This window comes from Lygodium microphyllum, chromosome 18 (genome assembly GCF_053477565.2).
Source record: "Lygodium microphyllum isolate KBCC chromosome 18, Lygodium_microphyllum_v1.1.10, whole genome shotgun sequence".
Lineage (NCBI taxonomy): Eukaryota > Viridiplantae > Streptophyta > Polypodiopsida > Schizaeales > Lygodiaceae > Lygodium > Lygodium microphyllum.
Window position 1 is genome coordinate 129,873,213 of NC_141152.1, and position 9,285 is coordinate 129,882,497.

The 9,285-nt window shown below is 43.9% G+C and overlaps 2 pseudogenes; both read right to left on the reverse strand.

Annotated features, from left to right (window-relative positions):
• Positions 1-2,957: 2,957 nt before the first annotated feature.
• LOC148021374 (uncharacterized) lies at positions 2,958-4,891 on the reverse strand (annotated as a pseudogene).
• Positions 4,892-4,896: 5 nt separating this feature from the next.
• Positions 4,897-5,746, reverse strand: LOC148021375 (uncharacterized; annotated as a pseudogene).
• Between the last annotated feature and the right edge of the window lie 3,539 nt (positions 5,747-9,285).

Genomic DNA, 9,285 nt, shown 5'->3' on the forward strand with positions numbered 1-9,285 from the left:
TATAATACATCTATCATAATCTTTGTCTAGCCATCATACAAGGACATGGGAACCTTTCCAATGTGTAAATTTGGGTGGCATGAATCATCACCCATCTACACATAACCTGGATTTTGTAAGTCCTACATCTCTCCAAACCATTCAACATAACAGGTCATATGATTAGATGCACCTGAATCGACATACCATACATAATCATGTGTCCCCTTTCCTATAATTTCATTCATCATATGCTACATAAAAAACATATGCTCATTTTTGTCTTAATTCTCTTGTGAAGATGATGCATAGTTTCCTTTACTGCAATTTACCACTGTGAATGTTATCCTTCTTAGCATAACAATGGGCTACAATATGACATGTCTTGCCACAATAATGGCAAACAATAGCAAAATTTCCAAAACATCTATTTTGCCATCCACCTCTTCCTCTAGAGATTCCCTTGCCTCTAAAGTTTCCCTGGCCTCCTAAAACCTGCATTTCACCAAATTTCTTATTGAACCTGTTTTGTTGGTTATCGCCAGCACATTCTATACCACGGCCTCTCAAAGAGGATCTGCCACATCTCCTTCCTGAACTCGAGTAAAATGCTTGGACATGTTCACCATTTTTTTCAGATGAGTCACCCTGCATATTGATCTCTTCGATAATCATTAGAGAGATTAGCTCATCAAAATCTAGAAATGGCTTATGTACGTATACGGAAGTAACAAATGATTTCCATGCCTTCTCATTAGTAAGGCCACTTAAAGGGGATGAAACCAAATCATCATCATTAGGCATTGCATCAATTTCTATTAAAGCATCTGCAATGCTTTTCACCTTCAAAACATACTCATTGACATACATTTTTCCTTTCTTCAAGGTATTCGTGAGTTCAATCTTTTGTGCCTTTGTATTTACTGAAACCATATTCTCAAAAATTGTCCAAGCTGAATGTGAAGTTTCTACATTCTTGATATGTCCCAACATCTTATTATCGATGACTGCACATAGCCAGTACATCACCTTTTTGTCTTTTGCATTCCATTCTTTCCATGCATTTAAATCATCTACAGCGGTGGAGGGATACCCAACTTTCGGGGAGAGAGAGGGGGAGTTAAAAAATTTTGAGCTAATAATAATTTATTTTTTGAAATTAAGGGGGGAGTTTCTATGGGGGGTGAGGCACGGGGGGGAAAAAAACACGGGGATATTACATCCTCTCCCCCTTAGAGGAATCGAGATGTCCTCATCTTGAGAGGAAACTGGGGAAGACAAGCACTACTGAACCTTAGAGCCTGTCGGTTAGGGCTCATCCATGCTTCCACTACGCTACTTTGATTACTCAAATTCTCAACTTAAAATAACAACTTGTCACAACTCATAGGATTCCATAGGATTTATTCCAAGTACAAGACTTATTACCTCAAGAGGATCTTCCTAGGATATCTAGTCATCCTCAAAGGTTACAACAGGCTCCAAGCCTTCATCATCATGTGGTTCATAATATGAGCCAAAATTAGAGTTTAGATGGCTTCGTTTCATTGCACATTCCTGATTCTCGGGGTCCAACTCAGGAAAATCTTTTTGGATATGTCCTAGTTCATTGCAGTGGGAACATCGGCGGTTGGGGCATCTCTTACGGATGTGTCCTATCTCTCTGCACTTATGGCACCTCTTGTCTTGATCTCGTGAGTCATCTTCATCATAGTTGCCTGATTTAAGTTCTTGGACGTGATAAGAAACTAAATGAGACCGCCACTAAGCCTAGGGCAATGCAAGATTAGTGCAATGCTATGGAGGATCAAAATACACAAGGAAATCCATAATGGAGAGACAACGATGTAGGCAACACTCAACAATATATTCCAATGCTTAATGATCATACAATGGCAGGTCTCTTATATAGAGAACCTCAAGACAATAGCCTGCTATGTGGCATCCTCTGATCCACATTCAACTTGTGGTGACCCTTGTCCCACATCTATCCATGAAGTCCACATCCTCCTATGTGGCTACCATAAATCACACAATGATACCCCTCTAGGGTACCAATAACAATATTCCAATAATTGGACATTGCACATTTCAACACCCCTCCTCAATGTACAATCAGTGTGACCATCTCACCTCTCACCCCCAATGATTTGGCATTGCCAAACTCACTCTCTCAACACTCCCCCTCAATGACAAATTGGAGTGTTCAACAAATGTGTGTGCATGTGTCTAGCAACCTAGACACCTCAAGTCCATTTCGAGCACCATGCTGCTCGGGCGGAACCACCCAAGTGCTTTTTAGACACCCCATGTGTCAGGGAGAAGGAACCAACCCAAGTAGTGCATCATCAACGTACACTACTCCTGCACACCACAATCAAATATCCTTTTTGAGCACCCGTGGGCTCGGGCAGAGGACCCTCATAAACATGGGTGAGAGAATTACATCCATTTTATGTCCATGCAAGGGCAAGGCACCCGCAAATAAAGGTGTAATAAAAAATACATCCATAGGTATAGATTGTGAATGAGCACATCATTGTTCACAATCTTTCAATACATGTGTCACTAGATTTGACACAAAAATATCTATGCCATTGACTAAATATGTGGCTCTTGCCACAACCAAGATTGACATATATTTTGATTCCCAAAGATATTCCATATGGAGATTCATCTTAGGGAGTGGTATGGAAAGGATAAGAGGCTAAGGGGCTAAGGCTTGTTTCAAACCACACAAGATAAGATCATTTATGTAGCCATACGTTCCCAACAGTCTCTGCACCTCGAAATCATCTGGGCTGCAGATTTCGATGCTGTTGATGACGGTCGGGTGGCGAGAAGGAAGTGACTGAGTCTTCTGAGTGGCCTTGAAAGAGCTCCATTTGGTGAAACCCCACGAGCCTGACTGAAAGAAGACGCCAGTAGAGGAGCCCAATTGATGATACCCAACACCAACACTTCCAACGGAAGGCAGAAACAAACGTGCACCAAAGTATGATGAAGAACTCACTGCTCTGCACCGGAGGAAAACTCTTACAGCTCATCCTCCATTCTCAGATATTCGCCCACATCAGACTGATGGTAAGCAACAATACCGTTTGGGTCAAGCTTTCTGCAATCCTGTGTGGATTTCGCAGCGACTCCAAAGCCAAGGGGGATATCAGACATGGAGAAGATGACAACACCCTGGTTCTGCTGGGTGTTATCGGTGATGCGAGCAAGGCCGCTTTTGAGGACGTGGTTGCCGTACAGGAAGGACATCTCGGCGGACGGCTTGAGCCAGATTTTGAACTTGGCATGTGCGGCGAGGAGGTCAAGGCAAGAGGCGACGAGGTGAAACTTGCCGGATTTCGTGAATTTGCCGACGCAGGTGCCGAGGCCCACGAGCTTGTCCCTGAAGTGTTGGTGGCCTTCTTGACCAGGGCTTCGCTGACGTAGTAGACGCGGTTCTTGTGCAGGCGGAAGCAGTAGCGACCGGGGGAGGACGCAGAGGAGGCCCCTTCCAGGGCAGACCTCTCTACCAGGTGCTTCAGGTTGGATCCCACAAACTTGTGGAGTTTCTCAAACACCGCCGTCGTCTCCTGCTCGTCCAGAGGCCGCATCTCTCTCTCTCTCTCTCTGTCTGTGGCTACACTAATCTACCTAAGCTTAGCGGATGACCAGCTCTGATACCATGATAAGAAACTAAATGAGACCGCCACTAAGCCTAGGGCAATGCAAGATTAGTGCAATGCTATGGAGGATCAAAATACACAAGGAAATCCATAATGGAGAGACAACGATGTAGGCAACACTCAACAATATATTCCAATGCTTAATGATCATACAATGGCAGGTCTCTTATATAGAGAACCTCAAGACAATAGCCTGCTATGTGGCATCCTCTGATCCACATTCAACTTGTGGTGACCCTTGTCCCACATCTATCCATGAAGTCCACATCCTCCTATGTGGCTACCATAAATCACACAATGATACCCCTCTAGGGTACCAATAACAATATTCCAATAATTGGACATTGCACATTTCAACACCCCTCCTCAATGTACAATCAGTGTGACCATCTCACCTCTCACCCCCAATGATTTGGCATTGCCAAACTCACTCTCTCAACACTCCCCCTCAATGACAAATTGGAGTGTTCAACAAATGTGTGTGCATGTGTCTAGCAACCTAGACACCTCAAGTCCATTTCGAGCACCATGCTGCTCGGGCGGAACCACCCAAGTGCTTTTTAGACACCCCATGTGTCAGGGAGAAGGAACCAACCCAAGTAGTGCATCATCAACGTACACTACTCCTGCACACCACAATCAAATATCCTTTTTGAGCACCCGTGGGCTCGGGCAGAGGACCCTCATAAACATGGGTGAGAGAATTACATCCATTTTATGTCCATGCAAGGGCAAGGCACCCGCAAATAAAGGTGTAATAAAAAATACATCCATAGGTATAGATTGTGAATGAGCACATCATTGTTCACAATCTTTCAATACATGTGTCACTAGATTTGACACAAAAATATCTATGCCATTGACTAAATATGTGGCTCTTGCCACAACCAAGATTGACATATATTTTGATTCCCAAAGATATTCCATATGGAGATTCATCTTAGGGAGTGGTATGGAAAGGATAAGAGGCTAAGGGGCTAAGGCTTGTTTCAAACCACACAAGATAAGATCATTTATGTAGCCATACGTTCCCAACAGTCTCTGCACCTCGAAATCATCTGGGCTGCAGATTTCGATGCTGTTGATGACGGTCGGGTGGCGAGAAGGAAGTGACTGAGTCTTCTGAGTGGCCTTGAAAGAGCTCCATTTGGTGAAACCCCACGAGCCTGACTGAAAGAAGACGCCAGTAGAGGAGCCCAATTGATGATACCCAACACCAACACTTCCAACGGAAGGCAGAAACAAACGTGCACCAAAGTATGATGAAGAACTCACTGCTCTGCACCGGAGGAAAACTCTTACAGCTCATCCTCCATTCTCAGATATTCGCCCACATCAGACTGATGGTAAGCAACAATACCGTTTGGGTCAAGCTTTCTGCAATCCTGTGTGGATTTCGCAGCGACTCCAAAGCCAAGGGGGATATCAGACATGGAGAAGATGACAACACCCTGGTTCTGCTGGGTGTTATCGGTGATGCGAGCAAGGCCGCTTTTGAGGACGTGGTTGCCGTACAGGAAGGACATCTCGGCGGACGGCTTGAGCCAGATTTTGAACTTGGCATGTGCGGCGAGGAGGTCAAGGCAAGAGGCGACGAGGTGAAACTTGCCGGATTTCGTGAATTTGCCGACGCAGGTGCCGAGGCCCACGAGCTTGTCCCTGAAGTGTTGGTGGCCTTCTTGACCAGGGCTTCGCTGACGTAGTAGACGCGGTTCTTGTGCAGGCGGAAGCAGTAGCGACCGGGGGAGGACGCAGAGGAGGCCCCTTCCAGGGCAGACCTCTCTACCAGGTGCTTCAGGTTGGATCCCACAAACTTGTGGAGTTTCTCAAACACCGCCGTCGTCTCCTGCTCGTCCAGAGGCCGCATCTCTCTCTCTCTCTCTCTGTCTGTGGCTACACTAATCTACCTAAGCTTAGCGGATGACCAGCTCTGATACCATGATAAGAAACTAAATGAGACCGCCACTAAGCCTAGGGCAATGCAAGATTAGTGCAATGCTATGGAGGATCAAAATACACAAGGAAATCCATAATGGAGAGACAACGATGTAGGCAACACTCAACAATATATTCCAATGCTTAATGATCATACAATGGCAGGTCTCTTATATAGAGAACCTCAAGACAATAGCCTGCTATGTGGCATCCTCTGATCCACATTCAACTTGTGGTGACCCTTGTCCCACATCTATCCATGAAGTCCACATCCTCCTATGTGGCTACCATAAATCACACAATGATACCCCTCTAGGGTACCAATAACAATATTCCAATAATTGGACATTGCACATTTCAACAGGACGGTTGGATTCACTTGGAGTAATGCATCTTGCAAGTCCGTTGGGCACATCGATTCCAATCGAGTGTTTATGGCTGGATTCAACCCAATGCAGAATTTTGACACCTGTTGTGTCATATACATTGGGGGTGCATACTTTAGGAGTGAAACGAACTTCGAATAATATGCTTCAAGGGATAATCCTAGCTGCTTCAAGCATAGAATTCATTCATCTTTTGTGTGCGGTAGGCAAGTGGCAGATACCTCCCTCGCACAGCTTCCTTAAGCTTATCCCAAGTGACTGTCCCCTCTGAGATTGCTTAATCTCTGCACCACTATTTCCACCAAAGTCTCGCTTCGCCTGTAAGCTTAAGTTTGGTGAGCATGGCTTGGTTAGCAGGTGCAGTTCTTGCTGCCTCAAAATAGTCCTCCATGGACTCAATCCAGATCTCGACGTCAACTTGAACAGTCCTTCGCTTGCCATCAGACTCGGGTGGCTTAATTTGCTTGAGAAGAAATTTCTTCTCTTGCATGTCAGCATTCGTGGGTGTAGAAGGTGCCTGACAATCAAGCCATACCACTTAGGTTATTTTTATTTAGGATATGTCTATGAACCAAACATTAATCAATCATGTATCATTATGAAGTTTTGCTCTGATATCAACTGTAACGTGCCCGCCCCTCAAATTGTGGGACACATCTTAGCAGCCCATCGAGAGATCAATCTAGAAGATGCCGCGCGGCACTCCCAAGGAATGACACAGGGTTTGCCAACTAGGGTCTCTCGAGTTTTCCTCGCAACAGAACTTATCTAGCCATTTCCACTAGGATCGACCTAAAGTCCGGGTTCCTAGCACTCGGGTCTTCATAACAGCCTTCTAGCGCTCCACTTTGCGTAGATACAACTGGACCAAAGCAGACTCATATCGCACTTGGTTCAAAGAGAATGGGAAACGAGAGGGATGCATCGCTTGACCTCTCTACCCCCAGGGCATAGTCCCATTCTGGTCCCCTAAAATGTTATGAATCAGGGTTCTAACCAACATTGTCTAAGGTCATCGTCCGACTTTTCCTAACATTTCTCGTTAACATTTCCTTTGAGGAAAGCTCTCGGCTAACCGAGACCACCCTTCTGTAGGATAGACCCATTGGTCACATCCACCACACTTCCCTCGAGGTTTGTTTTAGTTATCTAATTACCTACCACATTATGTTTGACACAAAAAAGTAGCTTCCTTAATTAATCCGTTAATCATAGGTTCCTTTACGTAACTTAGGACACAGACATGAAGAAAGATAACAAGATCAAACACTTCCTTAACTTATCTTCAGACTAATGTTTGTCTCCCGCCCATACAGGAGAATTAAGTGTTCCTTTCTGCCTCCATAGAAACATCCTTCTGTCTTTCGGCAATAAGAACCCGAAGGTTTATCCTACCAAGATTCCACCTTGTAACTAGCATCAAGGCCTCGAGATCCCATCTCGAGTCATGTAGAACACTTGTGTAGGGTCCGGAGGCATTGGGATTTACGGCGAGAGCCCCCACTAGCACCCAAGCGTCCTCCTATGCTAAGTAATTTCCACAGAGAGACCTCTCGCAGCGGGTTTGGTCCACATTCTCGACGCAGATTCATGACCCCCTTGGTTAGGGTTTGGCGGTTTCCGGGGGGTAGCTAGCGCCATCCTTCCTTAATTAACCCTTTAGGAAATCAACCACAGCTGAAGCAACTAGCCTAATAACATTTACTAGGGAAAATGTCCCTTTTGTTCCCATGGCAATTTATCCTTACAGTTCCCGCCATGAAAATATAATCACTTGGATATTCATCCAAAACCACAACCAATCCTTAAGTATCCTTTCGGGAACAATCAAGCTGAAACAACTAGCCTAACATCCTTTAACTAGGAAAACATCCTTTTGTTCCCATGGCAATCAATCATCACAAACCCGGCCATGAAATCATCAGCCACACCCCACTTGAGTTAACATCCAAAACCACATTAACAAACAGTTGATTGCACAACCTCTTGCTTCAAGGCATCGGAATCCCATTGCATGCACAACCATAATTTAACTTGGATGTATCAAAACACTTTTACAACCTTTTTCAAACAACCAAGCATAACTTGGGTCAACAATCCATCTTTAACAAGATCAACCTTCGTTAAAACCATCTCAACAGTTCCAAGCAACATGCTTAGTATGAATCAACTACCCTAAAGTTCGCTCTCCCCCTTGGATTAGGGCTTCGCAAGGTCGATTTAACAAGTTCCTTCTAGATCCTTTAAATGAACTAAGTGATTTCATCTTGACCTTTATTAATCGTGGCTACCTATTTAGGGTAGAAGATCAACCCAATTCCTAAAGTAGCTATCTAATATCACAGGTCACCAGGTGCTAACCCACCAAGAGTACATTAACGAGATTCCAACATGATTCGCCATAGGTTATCTAATCTTCATCTATCAGCTACAGTTCCGACAAGGATCTCTAAACGGGATTTCTTTTAGAACTACTGTTCTAACAATGTTTATTGTGCAATCCCATTGTGTGTGCAAGTTAACATATATCGACATGTGCATGATCTAACTATTCCTTTAATGTAGTCTATCATCCTTGCGCATGAAAAACTGGTTTGTAATCTTAGGATGCTATTGCATTTTTTTGATAAGGGAGTATTTTTATCTCTTTCAATGCGAGGCTCCAATCCTTTCCATGAAAATAATGCAAGATTCTAGCTCTTTCTAAATGCAAACTAAGGTAATCCATTCAATGTATAATACAAAAATATCTTCTATTATTAATCAGTAGAATGTTCTTCATGCAAGTGTTTATGTCAGGCATTTCGGCATCTTATAATGTGTTTTCCTTAATCAATTTTACCTATCATTTCATTGACCATAAACATGAAATATCTTATGATTATTACAACTGTCGTAACTAGATCCATGCCTAGGTTCTTTACCTATCAAACCATGCAATATGAATTTTATTATGATCCCCTATCCTCATGAGATAAGCAAGACATCGAAGTAGTACGTGATTGTGGGGAGAACCTTTAGTGTTTACCCTTGGCAGTGTGTTTGCATGGGTGGTGGCATCTTGACCTGAATCTCCGTCCATGGTTGTGAGATTCCCATTCACTTGGGAAGACCTCCACTTTGGGGCCATCCTCAATTATGAGGCTCTCTGAGTCATGGAGAGAAAGTCCATAAGAACCTTGGCCAAGAGACAATATACGAATAGGGAGCGCCTATTGGGACCTGTGTATCTCATACACGAACCAACACTATATTTGGGAATATGGGAATTTCCCATAAGTTTGGGACATGTGGTCAAATCTTTGGAT